The sequence below is a fragment of the Rousettus aegyptiacus genome, unplaced genomic scaffold (assembly GCF_014176215.1).
Source record: "Rousettus aegyptiacus isolate mRouAeg1 unplaced genomic scaffold, mRouAeg1.p scaffold_m13_p_8, whole genome shotgun sequence".
Classification (NCBI taxonomy): Eukaryota; Metazoa; Chordata; class Mammalia; order Chiroptera; family Pteropodidae; genus Rousettus; species Rousettus aegyptiacus.
Window position 1 is genome coordinate 4,151,518 of NW_023416311.1, and position 22,416 is coordinate 4,173,933.

At 55.7% G+C, this 22,416-nt stretch overlaps 1 long non-coding RNA gene across 1 annotated transcript in view; it reads left to right on the plus strand.

Moving 5' to 3' along the window:
• LOC107516847 overlaps positions 1-22,416 on the plus strand; it is a 175,678-nt gene that overhangs the window by 71,963 nt on the left and 81,299 nt on the right. Inside the window, exon 3 of the long non-coding RNA XR_001598390.2 lies at positions 11,915-12,017. This is a non-coding gene — a long non-coding RNA (uncharacterized LOC107516847). The remainder of the gene's footprint in view (positions 1-11,914; positions 12,018-22,416) is intronic.

Genomic DNA, 22,416 nt, shown 5'->3' on the forward strand with positions numbered 1-22,416 from the left:
TACAGCTGGGCCCCATCTGGGCATGACTGTCCTAAAGGCATATATATACTTTTTTTTACCATACTGTGCGTTGTATTGGGTTTTCATCTGCCCTAGGGTGAGGCCACCAGAGCCATAGTCTTAAACGTTTGCTAAAGAGCCACATTTTGCAGACCGGAGATTGAGAGACAGAGAAGGCAAGGGACTCGCAGCACGTCACACAGCAGGTGGACGACATGGTCAACTCCTGACTCCGGTCTGTGTGGAAGTCAAGCTCCTCCCCCTACAGCCCTCTGTGCCCGTCGGCCCGCTCGCTCGTGGGGACAGTCGAGCCTTGAAGCCCCGGCAGGATCCCAACGCTCCAGGGCCGTCTCCGCCTCTGCCACCCTGGCCGTGGGGTGGACAGACCCACGGGGTTTAATTAAGAGTCAAAGGGCTTGGCGGCCTGTCGAATTCCAAGAAATGAAGAGAAAGGGACACAGAGCCATAGAGAGAGCCGAGGGACAGCGCTGGGGGAGACGGGGATGAACTGAGTTCAAGAGAGACGGAGGGCGCCAGGGGCAGGGACAGCAGTGGGGCAGCGACGGCTGGGGCGCGGGGCGCGGGCGTGGAGGGGCCGGCGGAGGGGTGGCAGGGGACGGGCCGCGGGAGGGGCAGCACGGGGCGGACCGCGGGGCCGGGGCCGTCACACGCAGCCGCTCCAGGGCCACGTGCCCGTGGCACGTTTTTACACGTCTCCGCGTTAAGCCGCAATGGGCCGGCGAGGAAGAAAAAATCAGGGAAGAGACGGCTGCCGTGTGGCGCGGGGGAGGGGGGCCCGGACAAGCGGCCGTTCCTGGCCTTCGCGGCTCCGTCTGATGCCCGGGGAGCAGAAATGCAGGCTCGGAGCCCGAGTGACACGTTCCCTCCCACCAGCCGCCGCCCGGCCAGGCCGCTGCGCCCGCCTCCAAGGTCGCTGCCTCTGAGCCTTGTTTATCGCTGGGGCCTGAAGAGCCCCAGCCCGGAAGCTCGCTCAGCTTCCATCCAATTCCTGAACTTGGCCTCCGGCCGCTGCGGCTGAGCAGGAGGGGCGCCGAGAGGCCCCGATTTGTGCCTCGGTGCCTTTTAACACACGGAGGGCGCTGTTATTTTTGAAAATGGCAGGGAGACCCCATCCTGCGGCGTAGGGATTTACGTCTTGGCCTCGTTCCTTCCTGTTAAAGAAACAGTTCTTAAAACGCACACAAATGCCCCAGTTCAACGTGGGCTGTTTTAACCAGAGCTAAGAGCACGTCCCAATGATTGAGAACGGACAACACTCGGCGTCGGGGTTGCCGCTCGGTGAGGGTTAGGTCCTCCGGTCCGTGCGTGAAGTTATGGGGAAGGCCTCGTGGTGCCCCCATTGCAGGGGAGGCCACTGAGGCTCGGGGGGCTGGACCCCACTTCTGTGTGCACCTGACCCGTCTGGCTGCGTTTCTCCATCCGCGCCGTGGGGTGTAATTACTGGGCCATAGTCTCAGGCTTAGACAGGTTCAGGTTGAGGGTTTGTACTCGATTTCGAGAAGCTTCAGGCCTCCAGACCCTGCGTTGGGGTCTCTCGGAAGCACAGACCCCCTCCAGATGTCGGGCCTCAGGGAGCAGTGTGGGGCGACAAGCTCCAGGAGAACCGTATGGAAATTAAAAGGGGCGAGACGGTCGGCTTTATGTACGCGCGTCTTACTACAATAACCAGTTTTTAAAGGGAAAAAGGCTCCACTGTCACCCCTCGGGGTGGGTAACGTCCCCTATCAAGTCACACCGTTTTCGCCGCAGAGCTGCTCCTACTCTGAGCTCCCTTCCTCCACCGTGTGGCCCCCGCGCGACGGCCGCTGGTGCCTGTGTTTCTGCTGCTTCGTGGCCGGCGGCTTCCTGCGCTGTCTGTGTTCCTCTCCCTCTACCCGTCCCCTCTTTCCTGTCGCCTGTCTATCATCTGTCTGTCTGTCTGTCTGTCTGTCTACCTACCTACGTACCTACCATCATCATCATCATCATCATCATCATCGATCATCTATCTATCTATCTATCTATCTATCTATCATCTATCTATTCATCCATCCACCCACCCATCGTCTTCCAAGTCGACCTCCCTAAGGTGGATCCGACAGGATGGCACCCTAGATCTGGTTCCCTGGAGACAGGCTCCGATGCAGAGGTGCCTGTAGGATCGCTGGGGACCAGCCTTCTGTGTTGGCGTCATGTAGGAGTGAAGAAAGCAGGACTTGGCAGAGGAGAACTTGGCCTGAGACGCAGCCTCGGCACATCCCTGGGCCCTCTGGAGCTGTGACGGGCCTCCGGAGTTATTTCCTTCAGGCGAGCAGGTCAAGTCTCTGTACCCTGACGTTGGTAAATCACCGGATGACATGACCTCGGGTGGCATGGCTTTTTTTCCACTGAAGGCAATTTCCAGAGAGAGAGAGAGAGAGAGAGAGAGTCAGTCAGCTGAGGTCCATTGGCCCCCAGCACTCCCAGCCCCTGAGGCCACGAGAGCCTCAGCACTCCGAGTTATTCTGCTGCTGAAGACCTGTCGACCCAGCAGTTAAGAGCACACGTCTCCAGAGGCTCTGAAGCCGACCTCCAAGTAGCACGGTCACTTCCTGTCTGTTCCACAGGCAATTCCCCTTGACGTCATCTGACCCCAGAGCACCGGCAGTTGGACATGGAGAAGTGGCCCAAGAATGCAGGTCCGTCCACGCAGAGCCGCCACTCCTGAACGAGGCATTGAGAGTCCCCAGTTCCTCTGGGGTTTTCCTGTGGACAGTTATTTTTTTTCCTGCTCAGTCTAGCTCGCCCTCGCCTCTCTAGCCATGTCTCCCCGTGAAGTTAAAACGGAGGCAGCGCACACACGTGCTCCATGACGCCGACATACGCCACCAGGCGCACGGCACCCCCTCCCCGCGCCGGCTGAGCGGCTCAGCTCCCGCCCTCTCCTCCCTAACCGATTTCCAGATTCGGCCTCCCGGGGTGCTGCCTTGGCTGGCTTTCCAAGTTCAGCCTCTCAGCCCTAATTCCAGACTTCTCGGGTGGCGGGAACTTATGTTTCCCACCTACTAGTTGGCATCTGGCGGCTTTCCTTAGCCCGCGGCATTTCGCTGCGTTAATGTCAGACCTTTGTACACTGCGTCTGGGCCATCCAAGGCAGCTGTCCCAGGCCCAGAGAGAGACCTTTCACCTGCTCCGGGACAGCACTGGCCTTGGGTGGGGGGGTCCAGTAGTGGCCCCCACCAAGACTGTCAGGCACAGGCTTTGCTCTGCTATGCCCAGGCATGCAAGGACCCCGGCTGGGAAGAGCTGGTGGGTGCCAGGACCAAGCTGGGCGGCTCGGAGCCGTCTGGGATTTGCCCAGGCGCCCGGTGCGAGGTCTTGGAGTCAAACTTCTTTACTTTCTCCTTCCAAGCCCGAGTCGGAGAGTCTATTCTTGGAGCAGATAACTTCTCCTTACTGAGTTGGCAAATGTTTATAATTGGTTTTTCGCACATTCTTCCTGGCCAGGAGACAATTTTTGTTATAATTAAAAGTTAAGTACAGGGTACGAGAACCCGCGGCGCCTCGGCAGGGCTGGCCGCCCAGTGCGCGACGTGGCGAGGCACATTTTCTCGTCCGTATCTTTTCCACAACTCGATTCTCTTCGCCCAGCAGTGATCATGCACTTTGAGCGACCCGGCTCACCTCAGCAAAGCCAGAGTCCAGGCCGCCCCAGCTCGCTGGCACCAGTGAGGTCACTGTGAGACAGATGTGCAGGTGGCACAGGCGGGCAGCTTTCCCCTCCTCCCGCTGGACCGCCCCTCGTGTCCAGGAGGCCTCCAGGGAATGCCTCGTGCGTTTGAGCAGCACGGCCTCCCAGCTTCTTTCATCTGAGTCTTGTCTTGAAATGTGCCTCCTGTGGACCATTTGGGGGCGCAGACTCTCCACTGTACCACTGGGGACAGTGGTGCTTTGGGTCCGTCACAGATGTGCCTCAGCCCCCTGCAGCGTGCCGCTATGATGGGGAGAACTGCCCTCTGCCCAGCCTGGAGTCAGACTCAGTCATCAGGCCCCCGAAGCAGTATTGCCTGAGCCCGGAGCCTCGGGGACGGGCGTCGGCTTCTCTGCTCTCACCGGGGTTTAAGCCATCGAGACGCAGACCTCAGGTCTCGGACCTCATGAGGACTTTGCTAAAAGGATCTTTAGACCTCTGGGTTTTTCTCCCCTGTGCTCAAGGCTTGGAAGACCCCGCACTACCGTTAAACGGTGAGGAGGAGGCACCAGGGGAGGCCGCGCCATGACAGCTGCTACGAGGCAGACTTAGCGATGCACCTTCAGAAACACCCGCCAATCAAGGCCTCCAAGCTGTTTTCCAGTGACGCCGTGTGAGCCACGAATGAAGTCGGTTCACGCCAAATGGGCTGCGGCAAAAATAATGACATCGCGGACAATGATAAAATTGTTGAGCAGCAACAGATGGAAAGGGAGAATTCCAGTCGTTCTGGGGAATTGTTAGCTACCTACATTGTTTTGGGTCCTGGCTGGTCACACCAAACCCCCTTCCATCAGCCAAAGACTAACAAGAGCATCATCCTTCCGCCAGAAACACGAGCCAGGCCATCCCGGAGCCCAGCAAGCTATTCCTTCCGGAAGCATGGGGGGCAGGGCAGTAATGTCAAAGTATAGCCCTCCACACAGCATCCAAAAGGCCCGTTCGTTCACAGATGCCGAGTAAATCAGAACCAGGGAATCGGATGGAATTTTTCTTTAGCCTTCCTGTTTTTTTTTTTTTTTTTTTAATTAATGGAACCTTTCAGAAAGCTATTTATACGTATTGCTTATACAAAAATCACAATCCTTCACACAAAGGGAGCAGATGCTGCTGAAAGCCGGAGACTGGGCCCGAACGCAGCTCTGGTAACTAGCGCCGAGAGCCTCGTCTGGGCTGAATGGGAACCCGAGTTCAATTTGCAGGGCCGGCTTTTCCATTTCCGTGGAACTATACGTTTCTTTGACTGCTCCTGCCGCCCACTCCCTCCTTAAATCTAATGCTTCTCCTTCAGCTCTTGTCAAATGGGAGTCTGAGGAGAGTAACAGAGACTGAGTTTTAAGATTTCGGTTTTCCTGAAACGGTGCCTCTAAGGCACCAAGGGTCCCTACACCCACAGCTCCCTCGGAGCCTCGTGTTCACGTGCCATCTTAGCGTCCCATGAACCCTCCACCTAGACACACAGGTGACCGGGCAGGGATTGGCCCCCGAGTCAAAAGCAGCCCATGAGGTGGCCTCGTATGCGAATCCTGACTCTGCACTGGATCCTGACTAATCAGCCGCGTCCGGGCCCCGTCCGCAAGGTCTGAACAGGAGACGTGCTCAGAGCGCGTGGGATTCAAGTCTGTGCGAGTGGGAACCTGGTCCGTTTTCTTCCCTCATTTATCACCGGTGTCTATAATGGTATACGGCCTGGCTGTCCAATTTATGTTTGATAAATAAATCAAATACGTGGACCCGCGTGTGGAAGGATGTTTCGTTTTGTTTTGTTCTGTTGTAAAATGCACCTGCGTCTATCTCCCTGTGTTTTACGTTTTTTTTCCTCCAGCCACCAGGCGTCCAGGCACCTCTCCCTCACCTCTCTTTTTAATTGTCATTTTAAATAGATTTTTCAAAAGAGGAATTTTAGGTGCACAGCAAAATCGAGAAGGAGGCGCGGAGCTTTTCCCTACACCCGCCGCCCCCCACGCACACACAGCCTCCCCCGTTATCGACATCCCCCTCAGAGTGGGACGTTTGTCACGACTGACGAACCTACAGCGGCGCCTCGCTATCGCCCAAGGTCCAGGGTTTACGTTACGGTTCGCCGTTGGCGTCGTGCATTCCGTGGGGTTTGGCACGCGCGTAATGACGCGTATCCACCATGACAGTCTCACGCGGAATCGTTTCACCACCCTGAAACATCCTCCGTGCTCCACTTACCCCCCCCCCCCCATCTCCCCTAACTTCTGGCAACCACTGACCCTTTCCCTGTTTTATAGTTTTGCCTCGTCCATAATGTCATGGAATTGAGATCGCACAGAACGTAGCCTTTTCAGACCAACTTCTTTCCCTTTGTCATATGCATTTAAGGTTCCTCCACGTTTCCTCATGACTGGAACGCTCATTTCTTTGTAGCTCCGAATAACGTTCTGTTGTCTGGATGTTCCATCGGACACGTATGCATTCACCTACAGTTCTGAACAAAGGTGCCGTGAGCATCTGTGTGCAGGTTTCCGTGTGGACGTAAGCTCTCACATCCTTTGGGTAAATGCTAAGGAGCGTGGTTGCTGGATCATAGGGTAAGAATGTGCTTGGTTTCGTAAGAAAATGCCCGGCTGTCTTCCAAGATCACCATACCATTTTGCATTCCTACCGGCAAGGAAGGAGAGTTCCAGCTGCTTCACGTCCTCGCCAGCATTCGATGGCGTCGGTATTCCGGATTTTGGCTCCTACAATAGATGGTAGTTCACTGTCGTTTTAATCCTGATGGCATATGATGTTGAACATTTTTTTCATGTACGGATTTGCCATCTGTGTGTTTTCTTTGGCAAGGTGTCTGTCTGTTCAGGTCCTCAGCCCATTTTTCACCATCTTTGTTGCGTTTTAAGGGTCGTTTGTGTATTTTGGAGGACATTCCTTTGTCGGAAGTAGCTTTTGAGATATTCTGTCCCAGCCTATGGCTCGTCCCCTCATTCACTCGCCTCGCCCCCCTTTCTATGACTTCTTGCCTTGATAGGCAGCGTGGAGTAGTGTGTAAGCATTCAGATTCTGGAGGCGTCTGCCCGAGTTTAAGTCCTGCCTTCGTCCCCTGCTCAGGGAGTGTCCCATCAAGCGCTCCATTAAACGCTTATCTGTGAAATGGAAATAATGATATTGCCACCCTGCAGAGCTGTCACGAGGCGTTAGAACCGTCCTCACATGGAGTTAGAAAGCATTGTATAAATAGTCGTCATATTATCGATGATTTTGTTGTGTGTGTGCATAATGTGGACCCGGTCACTGATTTTGTCTTACCTTCTACTGCTCACTCCATCTGAGTGACGCTGACCTCTGTATCCTCCTCGAGGTCTTTTTCCTTCTGTTTCTACCTCCCGAAGAGCTTTCCTCCCAACATCCTGGGGGCTCACTCCATCATCTCCCCAGCAGGAAGGCTGGTAGTGTTTGAGATGAATTAATTAAGACTAGCAGAGCCCCTCCCCAAGCAGACTATGGGAGGGACTTTGAACTAGAAATAAACTTCTGCTGTTTTAAATCAGTGAGATTTGGGCCTGTTTGTTACCATAGCTTCCATTAGCTTATCCTGACTGATACACACATCAAGCTCCCTGACAACAGTCTGGCACTGTAGCTAGACTGTTTAAAAAAAAATTCAAAACATTGGAGCTGGAATTTCTTTACAGACAAAAGATTTTGCCTCGGCAAACTGGTCCAGAGGGAAGTGGATGTTGCTATATTTAGAGCATGAAGCAAGTGGACTGTTCTAGAGCGCTCAGACTGATAAGCATGCTCAAAATCAAAATGCTCCACCTACCACCTGGTTAGAAACATTGACAAAGTGTAATAGTTGACAGTGTTTCCTTTTGTATGGTGCACACACACGTGTGTAGCTAAGGGTTGTTCGGTCGCAAGAAACAGAGAGCATGGAATCTGGAGAAGTTATATCAATTGTTCAAGATCAAACTACGAAACGAGGGAGGCCCCCTTAAGACCTGGATCTTTGGACTTTGTTTCCCTTGTTGTTAATTTGAGCCTGACAGAGTTCTATAAAAACCACGAGGTGTGTTTTCGGATTCTCTCCCATCATCGCAGTTGATGGAATTTTCCCAGGATTTGCATATCAATTCCTCGTTGAATTTTCATTATTTTGCCGTCGTCTGTTTTATGCCCTCATTCCTCTTGATTATATATTTTACCCTCCCGGGAAATCTTCCTCCCGATGTTATGATACACATATTAGCATTTGTGTTTCTGTTATCTGATTTCAGAATTTCTATAAAGGATGGACTTAGGGAGGTTTAGACCAGAGGTCCATGTCCACAGTACTTTAGTTAAGGACGAGAAAATATCAATTGTCCGTATCAAGGGCTGGGGGAGTTGCCGCTGGCGATGATGGGGGAACAAAGCCAGCCCCACTCCGAGACCGTCCGTCCCCGGGCACCGTGACAACCGTCTTCCTGGAGAACCATTCTAAAGGCGACGGCCTCCAGCTTTCTCCTGTGTTCCTTAAACGAGACCCCGACAAGCTCGCTTCTGATATCGTCGTAATCCATGACGAGCATAATGGATTTGGTATCTGATCAGTTCGCTGTGAGACTTTGCAAAAGTCGCTCAGATCCCTAGATGGGGAATAACAATATGACTTTACTGCGTTATCGTAAAAAATCACACAAGGGCACTTCTAGGAGTGGCTCTCTTCCAGCCAGGGCATGAGAAACGCTTATTTGCATTTTTTTTCCGAGAGTTGTTGGCGGGAAGCAGTGGAGCCTAGCGGGTAAGTGTGCGAGCTCCGAAGTCACAGAGCTGGGTTCAAACCTTAAACTGTCCCTCTTGCCGGCTGTGTGTACATTGGTGGCAAATCGCGTCACTTCCCCAGGCCTCTCTCGCTCTGTCTACGAACCAAGAAGGCGATGGGATCTGGCATACTGTGGCCTTAAAGGAGATGCTGAGCACACAGCATTAGGTGCGTCGTGAACAGTTAAGAAATGCTGGGTCTCATCGGCTTCCTTCTGAAATACAAATTTCTTCCTATCTGGTCTCGCGTCTTCCGATACGACCCGCAAACGCCGATCTGAAACCCTTGGGGCTGTTACGCGTTTTGGAATTCAGGACGAAGACGCAGTGGTCCACGGGCTGTGCGTACCGCGGCACCCCACCCCCAAGGGGGGTCTGGGTTTGCACGGCACGGTCAGCTCGTGACTGCAGCGAAGTAGGTGAAGGTCCGTGCCCAGTGGGACGTGGGGGAAGTAAAGGCTATAAATAACTTCGCGTGAGCTCAAGTTCCGTTTTGCTGCCAAATGTGTTTGTGGCAAAATTAATGAAAAAAAAAAAAATTGGCTTCCGCAGCTCTTTTTGGAATTCACGGACCCGCGGTCGTTATCATCTCTACCACTCCGCCTTTCGAGCCATTTCTATCAGCCGTTTCCACTCGAAGCCGCGCTTCTCCGACGTTTCTGTTTGTCTTTAACCCTTCGAGGCGTCCCTGGAGCTCTCGGCGCTCCTCCGTGGTCTCCTTCCTTTTACTTCCTCCTCTCATCCCAGTCTCTGTCCTTCATGCGCGCCCGGGCGTTCCCATCCGGTCGTGGGGCTCGCGGGCTAATGGCACATCGCCCGCCTTCCCCTGCTCTGCCGTCTCTCCCCGTCGCCTGCGCTCTGGCTTCTCCCTCCCCTTCCTCTCCTCCTCTGTGGCTTTCGGACCGTCGCCCTTCTGCACTGAGGACTCCCGGCCTCCCCCTTGTGTAGACTCATCCTGCACCTGCCACTTCCTTTTTGCCCCTTTGCTGGTTTCCAGTTGTCCTTGGCCCCCACCCCGACTGCCACGCCGTCATCCTCCTCCTTTAATTCCGTCGTCTCCTCCAGATGTCCCTCTCCGTCCACTCTTTCTCCCGCAATGCCAATAATATCATCAGGATAATTTATTGAGCTCTTACTGTGTGCTAAGCACTTGACACGGATCGTTTAATTTCATCCTCACAGCACACCACGAGGTAGGGACTTTCTTAATCCTCATCTTTCAATGAGAAAATTCGGTCTGAGAGATAAAGCGACTCGCTCAAGTAGTCAGGTAACAGAAATGGAATTCAGACCCTGTCGCCTTAAATCTCTGCATTTAATCTGTGTTGCATTAAACTAATTCCCCAGCTCGTGATTTGAGTCACTGTGCCTAATATCATTGCAGAGGATATTACGGACGCGGTTTTTTCATTCATCTCTTCTTTCTAGGTCCTTGTAGATCCTGAATACGATTCGACCCTGCCTGCCTCTTTGACAGTGTGCCATTTACCGCGGGTGGTTCCTCCAGATTCGTCTCTCTCTACGGCTGGGTTCCTGGTCCTTATCTTTTCCCGGTGACACACTGAGATGATTTCCTAATCCCCAAACACTCATGGCAGAGCAGAGGAACTGTCTCGGTTTCAGACATTCTCCCCACGAATCACTGAAGTGTCCAGGACACAGAGGCCGGGCAGCAGAAATGGAGTCTGTCTCCCCTGTTAGCACATGCCTGCCTCTGAACACACCATGCCGAGTCGTATCTTGGCAAAATGACTTCGTGTCATGGACTCGCCAGCTATCTGGGAATAACTGAACCGATGTTTTTTTTTGTTTTTTTTTTTTTTGTTTTTTTCCCAAACCGGTGATTATTATATTAGTCAGGCTAAGCTCCACTGTGCTGCGGTAAAGTAAACCTCACGTTCCTAGCTTAATGTGACACAGATCTCTGTCTCTTACGTGTCACTGTCGAGGTGGTTCTGGCTTTTCTCCCTGACATTTCCCCTTGAGCAGGGACTTCGGGGTCTTTCATCTTTCAACTCCACCACCTCGAAGTTCTTTACTCCCAGCAACTCGGGCGGGAGAGGGCCGTGGCGTATTCGCAGACGGTTACGCACAAGGGCAGTCGTCACCACCTTCGTTTTTCAGATGAGGGGACGTGTTCCTTGCCCAAGGTTGTCCAGGTTAGTAAGTGGCAGATTCCAGACGAATATCGCAGCCTGACTCTTCTTTCCAATATATGGTTTGTTACTAAGGATGTTTTGTCTATGTTAGTGCCTCCTGTCTTGGTCGACTGATGTGGGAATAACAGAGTTTCCCTACCCTCTTCCTGATAATTGCAGCAAAAGTCCCAGGAAGGATTCTCATTGGTTGGACTTGGGCCATATGTTCATCCTCAAACCAATCACTGTGGCCTGGAGAATGCAGGGTTCTGACTGGTCAGGCTGTGTCCTGTGTCTAGAGTGGAGGATACCTCCACCTCTACAATATGTAATGCGGACAGTGGGGAACCATCCCCCTAATAAATCCAGAATGCTGTTACTGAAAGAAAAGGCAGTAGGTGTCAGGCAGGCTGATCAGGATAAGATCCACCTTCCCTGGACAACTGAATGAAGAAGGAAAGGTAACACGGAATCAGTGAGTAGAGAAATAAACTAATGGGCGTGCGGCTCAGACCTGGCTCATCAGAACACTGCCTTGTCCGAGCCATCGCGATGGGTCTGGGCCCGAGCCCAACCATTGGGAACCCTCCCTGGAGCGAACGAAGGAACGAACGCTTCTGCTCCGGTGGAGGGGAGAGGATTCTTCCAAATGCTGAGACGTGAGTTAAGGGCACGTCGACGGTACAACGAAGATACACTTTGCCCGTTGCGGGCTCGTCTTGCTTAGGGTGAAACTCTCAAGGACCCGGAAGCTTCCCGAGGCAGAAGCGATCACAGTCCGCATCTCCCCTTTCAACTTCTCTTAGTCCCGTTGGGATAGAAGCAGCCTCAGGCTGTGGGCCCGCTTACCCCCCACAAGAGCAACTCCGCGAGGAGAAGGTGGTCCCTTCCTCCCTGCCCGCCAAGGCTTAGCCCTCTCCATCAGTTCCCCGGCCTTCGCCTTCCTCCTCAGAAACGCTTTGCCATCAGCGAGGCTGAACCCCGGCCAGGCGGCCCATCGGCGTCCCTTCCGGGCCAGAGTGGCTTCGGCAGCGCCAGGCCCGGAGTGCGTTTATCTCTCCCTGACGCGCCGAGATTTTGTCTGTAGGCCTTTGTGCTGTGTTCCTCCGGAGAGAGGTAAACTGCTTTTCAGTAATTGCTGAGGAAGGCATAAACCAGGGGAATTTGATTTGAGTTTGCAATTCGAATCGGGAAATGCTCGTAGGAATAACCGGAGCGGCTGGACGCCGCGGGTTTGTGCTCTACGGATTTTTTTTATTTATTTATTCTATCTCAGGGTCTTCAGAGCAGAAGTGCTGCCGCCGCAGCGGAAACCGCCCCGGGCCTTCCACTCTGGTCCCGCGCGAGTTCGGCTTCATCGGCTGCCGGTCTGGAGCTTGGTAAGTCGAACTCGACTGTCTAATCTGTATGGTTGGAAAGGGGGAAAAGCGCTCGAACCCCGCAAATAACACTGCGATCTGAAGCCCCCGCCCTGCCCCCTGCAAATCCCAGAGGCGGAAGGCTCGGCTTACGTCCTATCAGAGCTGCAGGTCGCCCATGGCCCCCCACTGGCCACCTCCTGGGCCCTGCCACCGCCGCCGCGGTCGGTGACAGAGGCTCCAGAGGGGCAGACGAAGCCACAGCGGTGTGTTTCCGGCTCCCGCTTGGCTGTGGCGTGTGCCACGTCTGCTCGCGCTCTGCGGGCCAGGACAGGTTTCCCGGCCGCCCAGCCCAGGGACAGCAGGTGGTGATTGTATCATACCTAGCGGGGAGCATGGCGAGAGAAAGCAGGGTGCAGGTCCTCGTGGACGAACAAGGCGTTCCGCCACCGGAAGGTGCAGACGTCCTCGCGGGAAGGGACTGTGAAAACCGAGAAAGCGAAGCTTCCTGAATCCACTTCTCTCGACGATGTCGCCGACCTTGATCCACGGCTAAACTCGCCCAGCAGCATTCGCTCACGAGCTGCATGTCACCCCGGATTCCTCCTCCCTCCCTGCCTGCCACAGCCAGCGATCGCCCACATCCTCGTCAATTCTCCTTCCCAGACTCCCCTCCCGAGCCCAGCCTCTCTCGCCTCGCCTCGTTCCCCGGGCCGTTCGTGCCCCTGGGCCTGAGCGCGTGCCATAACCAGGTCCCCCCTCGCCTGACGTCCTCCCACAGATACTAGCGCCACACTTCTCACGTCACCCGTGAGGACTCAGTTCTTGCCACTCGCGTGTGGCGTTTACTGTCTAAGACAGACCACTGGTCACAGGTGAGCCGGGTTAGCGGGGAGGCGGGGCTGGGGCATGTCACGTCTCCTACGGGCCTTGCTGTGCTGGCGAGAGCTGCAGGACCCAGGGAAACCGGGCCTGGACCGCAGATGCTGCTTGGAGCAGGCCAAGGGGAGACCCGATGCTCCAGAAGGCCCAGCGGCACGGACTCCTCACCTCCCTGCCCCTCGGGACCAGTTCCCGAGGCTCATCGCCTCCTGCTCCCTCAGCCCCAGCGAGCGGCCCCGGCACCCTGTTCCGGCGTAAGGCTTGATCGCCCGCTCCCGGGGAGTGGAGAGGCGGCTCTCGTTCTGTTTCGATCGGGATTATCCCGGCTGGTTTTCCTCTGTCGCGGTATTAACGAGGTGGTGACCGTGCTTGGAATTCGCTGGAAGTTTCTCTGTCTCGAAGGGACTCTGTGCCTTTGCGCATGCTCGGTTCTTTGTGGCTCTGAGGCATTTCACCCTCCAGTTCATCAACCCTCGGCCCCTCCCCCTCTCCTGCTCTTCTCCCCTCGCCGATCCAGAAAACTCCTACGCGGTGTGTTGAGTCCAGCTCACGGCACATCTTTGTCGAAAGCTCCGTCTTCCCCGGAGAATTATTTACGTCCTCTCTCGAGCTCTTGCACATCGTCGCCTCCATTCGCCTGGCGCCTCGATAGCTGTTGAGAGTTTTCCACATGCCGGGCACTGCGTATGGGGAGAGACGCAGATGACGCCTCTTTCGTGTGATACTTGCCGACTAGTGGGAACGTGACGTCCAGGGAGCCAACAGGGTCACCCGTGGTGCTCATGGGGCGAGGGCCGTGCAGGGGATAAATGGGGTAGCAAGCCGGAGAGTCACTGGGCGGGGCCGCTTAGACAGCGAAGGCGGGAGAAACCTCCTCGGGGACGCACCGTGTCAAGCGAGGCTGGAAGGATGAGGGACGAGGCTCGTGACGAGCCGGAGGAAGAGGGGGTGAGGCGGGAGCAGCAAGGCGAGGAAGGGCGCGGCGGGCCTGGAGCTTCGCCGGCCGTCGGGAGTGGAGTCGGGGGCGGGCGAGGGGAGCGGGGGGCACGGGGCGCGTGGAGGTCGGGAGGCGGCGTCCGGGGTTCTGGAGGCCGATCCAGGAGCGATGGGGACACGGCGAAGGGATTCCAGCCGGGAATGGCATGACGCGAGCCACCTTTCCGACCGCCGCCTGGACGTCGTGCGGATTGCAATGGGAAGCAGGGGCGGACACAGGGCAGAAAGGCTGTTTATCCTCAGAGAGGCTCTCGCACTAACCCAGGTGAGCGCTGGGGTCAGGGCCGTGTGCCCGCGAGGTGGTGGACGAGGCTGTTTCGTCAATAGAACCGACAGAAAGAGAGCCCTCGGGAATGGCCTTTGTCACAAACGACTGGACAGGTGGGAGGCCTTTTCTGAAACGTGGAGGATGGGGGAGGAGCCCGGAGTTGGGAAAAAGCAGAACTCTGTCGCCGGCAGAAGCAGTCGGAGTCGCCCATTAGTGAGCCACGAGGGCGCTGTCCGTCCAGGGCGAAGCCCAGCGTCGGACACATTAACAGGTGCTCCAGACGTACTTGTTGAATGGGAGAATCTAACCGATATGCTTAAAAGCTACAGATGACTAATGGCTTCTAGAACAACGGGCGATCCAAGGTCCATAGCAATGGCTAATTAAACCGTTCCAATCCGATGTCCAAAATATTGTATGCTAGAGACCCCCCCCTCCGCTCCCCATTAATTGAACAGGCCCCGTCTTTTTTGCTCCTGTAGTCCATTGTTCTTCAAGTGTAATTAGCCCTTGTGTTTTGACAGTAAACGAGACTGTAGTGCTTTGATAAATGGCTTGTTTCTGCGGCAAGAGTATTTGTGAATACAAATCCCGGTCGTCTCCCCCTTTCTCCCAGCTCCTCCTCCTCCTTCGGTGGCCCTTGGGTTCCACTGTCCCCTCCCTGAAGGCCATGTTTCTTAGAAAAGGACAGACACACAGAAATGAGAGTTATTTATTGAACTCCTACTACGTGGCGGACAGATACATCACGTGAGATACAACAACCCTGAAAAGTCATTTTTAGAAATCTGTACGTTCCGGCCGAGGAAACTCCGTGAAGCTCATGCAGAGTGGAAGCCCCGCAGTTACCTGAAGGCTGAGTTGGGATTCCGATGAGCCCAGGTCGCAGTCGTGCGGGATGAGGAGTTCTCGCGAGCCGGTGCGCAGCGGTGTGGATACACTTAATGTTGCTGGAATGGCCACTTAGACATGGCGGAGGCGGGACAGTTAACGTTATGTGTTATTTACCACACGAACAGAAAAGCTGCCTCTGGCGGACATAAGACTTGAACCCATGTCTCTAGGACTCAGTGGAGTTAAGCCCGAGGGAGAATGCTGTCCGCTTTGGCTGGCGGTGGGGAGGCCAGGGCCGCCAGACCTTTGCGTGCGGTTGGGTGTGTTCCTCTGTGGCGGCATCCTTGAGAAGCAAAAGGTGCCTCTGCTAGACCTTAGGTGGAGTCAGGTGAGGGGCATGGCCCCGCCAGAGCGCACCTGTTGCGAAGGGCTTCTGTCCCTCCTTGGAAGGAGGCTCCAGATGGCCCTGGGAGGCAACCGGGGTGGCCACGAGAGTCCCAAGACTCAGCGTCACGAATGGAGTTCAAGGTCACTGGGTATCTTGATGGAGAGGAGACGAGATCCCAGGAATTCTGATGCTGGGTCCGGTGTCAGTGAAGGGGGCAGAGTAGCACATTTTTTAAGGTTAGAATCCAAGAAACAGGTAGGAATCTTGGATGCTTTCTTTATTTTCATGATTTTATCTAAGGGGCTTTCTAGAATGCCAAAGTGCACCGTTCCCTCGAGTGGCTCAGCCCTGACCCCTGACCCCGTGTCCACTAGCGACCTTGGACTTGGGCTCCGGGCGTCCTCCGTGCTGGCCCTTGGCCCTCCAGTCCTCCCCTCCAGCAGCAGGCTTTCCTTGTGCTTGCCTGAACTCCGGAGGCCCCCGAGGGCTCCTGCCTTAATTAAAATTTAAATTCACAAATCATTTCTTAAACCGTCTCACAGGCAGCCAAATAATCACAATCGTTAGCGGGTGGTGGAGTCGCTTCTGCGTTAATGCTTTCAGAGACGCCGGCTTCGTCCCGGTCACCGCCTCTCTCGTCGCCAGCCTCGCCAGAGGACTCCGCTTAGCCACCTTCGTATCCCGCGTCTCCAGGCCAGAGCGCGCAGCCGCACCTGGTCTGGCCTCACTCCTGTCTCCGGGAACTTGCTTGTGTCCTGGGGTCACGCCCGCAAGCGTCCTCATTTGGGGATCAGCCGATTAGCGGGGAAGGTCTCAAAGCGCAGGGCAGAGTGAGGACCCATCACTAGGTGGAGCGGGCCTCCCTCTGAGCCACCGCTGGGCCTTGCCCCGGGGACTTGGCCTTCGGTTCCGCGTCCGCTCTTGGGGACTTTGTGCGCGGCCCCTCGCAGCCGTCCTTGCTCTCACCCGGGGTTTTTCAACCTTGCACTGGAAGTTCTTTGTCGTGGGGGGAGGGTCCCGTGCACCATAGGATGTGTGACGGCATCGCTGGCCTCCACCTGCCGGATGCCAGTACATCCTGCAGTCGTGACGACCGAAAGTGTCTCGAGACACCATCAAAAGTCCACTAGGGGCAAAGTCACCCAGGCGAGAGCCACTGTCCCGGTCTGCTGGCCTTGCGAAGGCCAGCTCCCTATAGTCCTCTCTCTACGTGTCCAAACTCTGACCCTTTTAAAGGCCACTCGACGCACGGAAGAGCTTACAGTCCTGCTTTCCCCTGCCTCGGGGATTTGGATCCTGACGGTCCGGTCCCGGACCTCTAGTCCCCAGAGAACTCGTTTATTCTTCACAAAGGGTGGGGCTGGCTAGAAGCCGGCTGTCAATCAAATCCCTTTCATTTCTCCTAGAGAAGCCACCACTACACCTTGGCCAGGGTGGCTGGCCGGGGCCGTGGACCAGGGCCGCCTGTCTCCGTGGCCCGTGCTCCTGGCCGCCCCGTGTCCCTGCCTCCCACCTGGACTCGCTGCACCCCGATGGCAGTGGCCGAATGGTGGCAGGGGGCTGTGGTCCCAGCTCACTAACCGGCTGTGTCTTCTCGGGTTGTCACTCCTCTCTGGGCCTGGTACGGTCCAGGGGTGAGTTAGGTCACCTGTGCAATCATTTTCTGATGAACACCCCAAAGGCGCGAGTCCGTGCTGAGCAGAAGCAGTGTGCCAGCCAGCACACATGCCGCGGTCTCGTCACGGGTTCCCGGCCGGGTACCGGGTTAGGGACTCTGCAGGTGCAAGGGAGAGAGCTCTGTGCCCCAAGGTGTCCTAGCCCGGAGGAGGAAACTCGCAGGTCAATAAGGACAGTAAGAAGTTATTGTCCCCAGAGTAAAGGTACAAGCCAAGCAGGTTGCAGCTGTTTGGGGAGGTGAGAAATTATCTCACCTTGGGGATCAAAACCAATTCCTGGAGCAACCCTCTTCTTAGGGAATTCCATGGGAATCAAGCAATTTTCCTGTCCTAGGCTCCGTCTTCTCTAATTGCCTGTTACCTGTAACAAACCTTCCCAAACTTAGTGGCTTAAGACAGTAACTGTTTTATCCTGTTCCTGAATTCTGTGGGCAGGGGTCGTGGACAGGAAATAGTGTGGCTGCTTTGTCTGGGGCCTCAACATGGAAATCCCAGGGGCTGGCAATGACTTGAACAGGTGGGACCTCTTCACTGGCAGGCCTGCCGGTTTGGCTGGGCTGGGGTTGTCACCTGGGGCGCCTGCATGTGGCCTCTCCCAGTGGCTCTGGCTTCCTTTCAGCGTGGTGGCCTCAGGCTGGTCATATTTCTCTTAAGGTGACCTGGGCTCCAAGAGCGACCGGAGGTCACACAGCACCCCCTCGGCCATCCTTTAGAGCGTGAGGCAGTCGTGAGCCCACTCGAATTCAAAGGGAGGGGACGCAGGCCCCACCTCTTGGTGGCAGGAGCATCAAAAAGTTTGCAGCCGCGCGTTGACGCTGCCACACCGCTTATCCCCACGTTAGAGGCCCACATTTCTCCCACTCTTTCGCCGAGAATCCCACCCCGAGAAACCTCTCCAGGTGTATTTACACCGAAAGCCTCCTTCAATTAATCAATTCTAATGCTCCAATTACTCAGCTTATATTTTCAGACACTCTAATAAGCACCACAAATGAATGGGAATGAAGCTAATGGTGTCTAGCCCTCCACTCTTGGAAAGACCCAGCTCGATTTCCTGAGCAGCCTTCACCTTCGCTTACCTCTCTCGGTTCCGTTCGGCCCGTGGGCAAGGCGGGGCCGATGAGCTGGGGAGGCTTTTCGGAAGACAAAGAATCGCAGTAGAGGCCAGTTTTAGATGAAGGCTGGAACTTTTTGCTGTGCGCGCTTTTCGCGCCGGGTAAGACCTGCGTCCTCGTCCAGGCTCTGGCACTAGACATCCTGGGCCTCGATTTACCCATCTGTAGAGTAAGGGGCTTGAGCCTCATTTCCGAGGGCTCTGCCAGCTCCCCGAACATCTGTGATTACAGGAATATTTGCTGAGAGCAATTTCCTAACATCGATACTCAGGAGTAATAATAATAATCATATTCATTCGAATAACGACTTCAAGAAATACTCTTGCGCGCCTGGTAGCCAGACCTTCTTCTCTGCATTCGTATAAATGCGCGCATGCATGTTTCCGTAAGCGGTGTTTTACCCTAGATTTTCTTGTGCAGTTGCCTTTTTCCCTCGCCACAGCAATATATGCTGAAAAGCTTCTACATTGGCGCATAAAATTAAGCCGAATTCTTTTCCACTGCTACCTAATAGTCCGCCGTGTGGATGCGCGCGTAATAGTTAAGTAGACGCCCTTTGGTGTAAATCAAGGTTCCCTCCATTCTTTTGCCCTTATTAATAATGCCGCAGTGAGTAACCACAGACATACACTATTTGGCTGCCCTGAAGGTGTAGCTACAGAATAATTTTCTAGAAACAACTTTACTGGCTTGAAGGTTATAAGCTTTTGTAATTTTGATTGATATTGACAAATTTCTCATCAAAGAGATTATAGCAATTTATTCTTCCATCAATAGTGTATGGAAGAGGTCTTTCCCCCCTCACACAAGATATGACCAAACTTTATGATTCTTGTCACTCTGGTAGGTGAAAATGTCATCGCATGTGGTTTTAAGTGCTGTTTCTTTTCGGAGAGAAAGCCAGTGTCTTTCCTCATACGTGAGGGTCCTTTGTATTTCTCTTGCTCAGAAGTATCTCCTCTAGACTGCAGAAGGGATGCACATAACGCAGTTCTAACAGGTGGAGCGGCCGGCGGCCGGTGGGCCCCCCGCCAGCCACGCGACCTGTTTGCGTTTGCTGGACAAACGTCTGGAGGACGACGTGGCCACCGAAGCTTCTCTCTGCCTCCGCCGCGCAGGCTTGTCCCCGAGTCCCAGGCACTGACTCCACAGGTGTTTGCCCAAGCCTGTTTCCCTGCAGTACATTCTGTTACCGTTATGTGTTTTGTCATAACAAAAGAAAGACTAGAGGTCTTTGTAGGAAGAGTCAAACGTTGCGCCGTTTCATCGTTTATCGGCATCAGCTGTTCCTATCGGTGATGATGGCGATGGACCGTCTTTTCCTCAGATCTTGCGTCCTTGCTTTCCCAGGGTTTGATGTAGAACGGGAGGCAGGCTGGGTGTGGCTCAGAGCCCAAGCCACACACAGACACAGGTATCTAGACACTTTGCGTTTTGAGATTAATGCCCCCTGACCAGCCAGGGATAAAGAGGATTCTCTACTGAGATTGCCACGTGGCCTCAGCACCTGGTACCAACTAGTCAAAATCCTAGAGGGAGGACCGTTTGGACAATTGGGCAGATTCCGGCATTTGCCACGCGCCAGGGTCTGTGTGAGGGACGCAAAGATGAATTAATAAGCTGCAGCCCTCATAATAGACTCTTGGTGTGCCTCGGGGCATGCGCACAAAAGAACTACCAGCCCCGTGTCTGTATCTGCATCCTTCCTCTCGCCAGCAAGTGTGTAAAAAGATGATGTTTTCCACAATCCTTAAAAAGCCTGGACCTGTCAGGTTCGGAGGTTGGAGGGGAGTTGAGGTCTAAGAAAAACAGTCCAGCCAAAGAAGGGGACAGCGAGGGAGAGAGTGGCACTGCGCCAACCCCCAGCCAACCCTGCCGCCCCCCACGAGAGCGCGTGAGACTGGGGGTGGGGTGGGGCGGCAGGGTTGGCTGGGGGTTGGCGCAGTGCTCAGAAGCGATGAGGGGGGCACAGGTTGCCCCGAGGCTCCGGCCGGGTCGCCTCCCCTCTGTCCCTGGCCGCGTGGCCCCGCGCACTGCCCGGCGCTCCCTGGCCCCCTGCTCCACGCGCTGCGGCCAGACACGGTGCTCCCTCCTCCTGCCTCCAGCGCGGGGACTGTTCGTATCTCCCAGGCGCGAGGAGAGGGGCGGGCGAGACTTGCACTGGCGATCGCGGGGTACTCGTCTTGTTAGGGGATGGACTGGTCCCGCCCCCAAAACGCGTATGTTAAAGTCCCCTCCTCTAGCCCCTCTGAATGTGACCGTGTTTGAGATAAGGTCTCTACAGAGGTCAGTAAGTTAGGTCATTACCATGGGCCCTCATCTAATGTAACCGATGTCCTCATTAGAAGAGATTTGGACACAGACGTGCGCAGAGGAGGACATGGACGACAGAGAGAAGACGATCCTCTCCAGACCAGACAGAGGGGCCGCAGAACAAACCCGCACCTCCATCTCAGACGTCTGGCCCCTAAAACTGGAGGAAAGCAAACGTGAGGAGCCAGCCGCCTGGTCGGCAGCCCTAGGAAACCGCCAGGCGTGGGAACGGCGGAGGGGCAGGCCGGGGACACCCGCGCGAACTCTGCCTGTCCCGGCCCCATTCAGCGTGTTCGAATCAGCGCAGAAAAAGGGGCGCCGCTCGCCAGCGCTGGCCCGTCCGCGGCTCGCGGTCACACATCACTTATAATCCTCCTCACACTACTGGACGAGCTGTGGGCGATGGGGGCCGCGGGAGGATGGAAAGCAAAGGAGAACGGGATGGAGCTGACCTGGGGCGCATCACAGCATCGTCGATACTGAAGATAGGTGGAGAGAACGTAACACTGGAGAGAGAACCGCTAAAAAGCTTTTTCATGCAGCAGCAGCAGCAGCAAGGCGGGTCAGGATGGGTCTGAGGACTATCTGGGCATGAGACCAGTACGACTGGCTAACGGGGTATAGGTGGAGAGCCGGGGGAGAGACGGCGACAGCCATCTGCCTGGCCCGGGCGTCCGAGCGCGTGGCGGCACCCGTGGGAAGACCACGGGAAAATCTATGTATTTCCGTGCACGCCGCCTCATTCCGGAAAGAACTTCTGTCGGCGTGCCCAGACACTGAGCATGCCATAGGGTACACGGACGGGTGAAGCAAGGAGCCCCCGAAGGCAAGACCACAGGGAGGGAGCCAGGAGCGAAGCCGGCAGACACGCCCTCGTCCGAAGAGTCTCAGCACTTGCCCGAGACGGACTGTCTGTCTCGCTAAGGCCAGCGGATGGCGTTACTCACACTCGTCAGTTTTCAGCGATGCCGTCCACTTCTTCTGAGAACCCGGAGTCCGAGCATGCCGGCTGGGTGAACACCTGGCTTTTGGGTCCTGGGCGTCAGAGGCGCCGAGGATCTGGGAAGAAGCAGATCGACTCTGTGGAGAAAAAGGCGCAGCGGCGGGGGAGGTTCGGAAATGCGAGGCGCCCCCTGCTCAGTCTGGGCGCAGAGGTCAGAGTCTGCGCAGACGGAGTGTTCGCACTTTGATGCGACCGTGTGAAATCTGTTCGTTTGGGGGAAATGACACGATGTGTCGCATGCCTTCCGCGATGCCGCCCGACCGACGTACAGCGCACCTCTGTTTCTGCCCCAGCGGATGCAGGTTAGAGGAGCAGTCTGTCATTTCCGGGGTGGCACATGGCCCGGGACGAGGATGCCCGCTCCGCCACCAACCCGACGTGAGCGCATCCCCTCCTGGGCTCCGCTCCACCACCCTGTCGCCATGGCGCCTCGGGGCGTGCCCGGGAAGGGCGGCCCCGCGCTCTGGCTCCTGGAGCTCCCGCCTTCCGCCAGCGTCGAGGGGCGCGTGAGCCAGGCGTCCAGCAGCTCCGTGTCCCCGCGGCCGGCGGGGGCTCCTCTGGATCGAGGAAGGGCCGGAAGAGGGAGTTCGAGAGCGAGTTCTGCACAGTGGCCCTCGGCGCGCGCGGCCCCGCCCCTGGCTGGGCCGGATCTGCCGACCTCGGCGGCTCGTCTCGCCGCCTTGGCGTTTAGTTCAGGGTCGGGCGTGCGCCTTCATGCAGGCCACGGGGCACAGTCCCGGCACTTTTGATGAACCTACTGGAGGAAAGGTGTTTTCATTTCTTCTGGGCCGACCGCTCTGGTCCAATATGAGCCTGGAGTGGCTGGCCACCGACTTGTCACCACGCGGAGATGGCACTCTTAAAGTCGGCACCGACACCACGGAAAGGAGACCCGAGGCTTGGGGAGAGACGGCCTGGATCCAGCCACGAGTGAGGTCACATGAC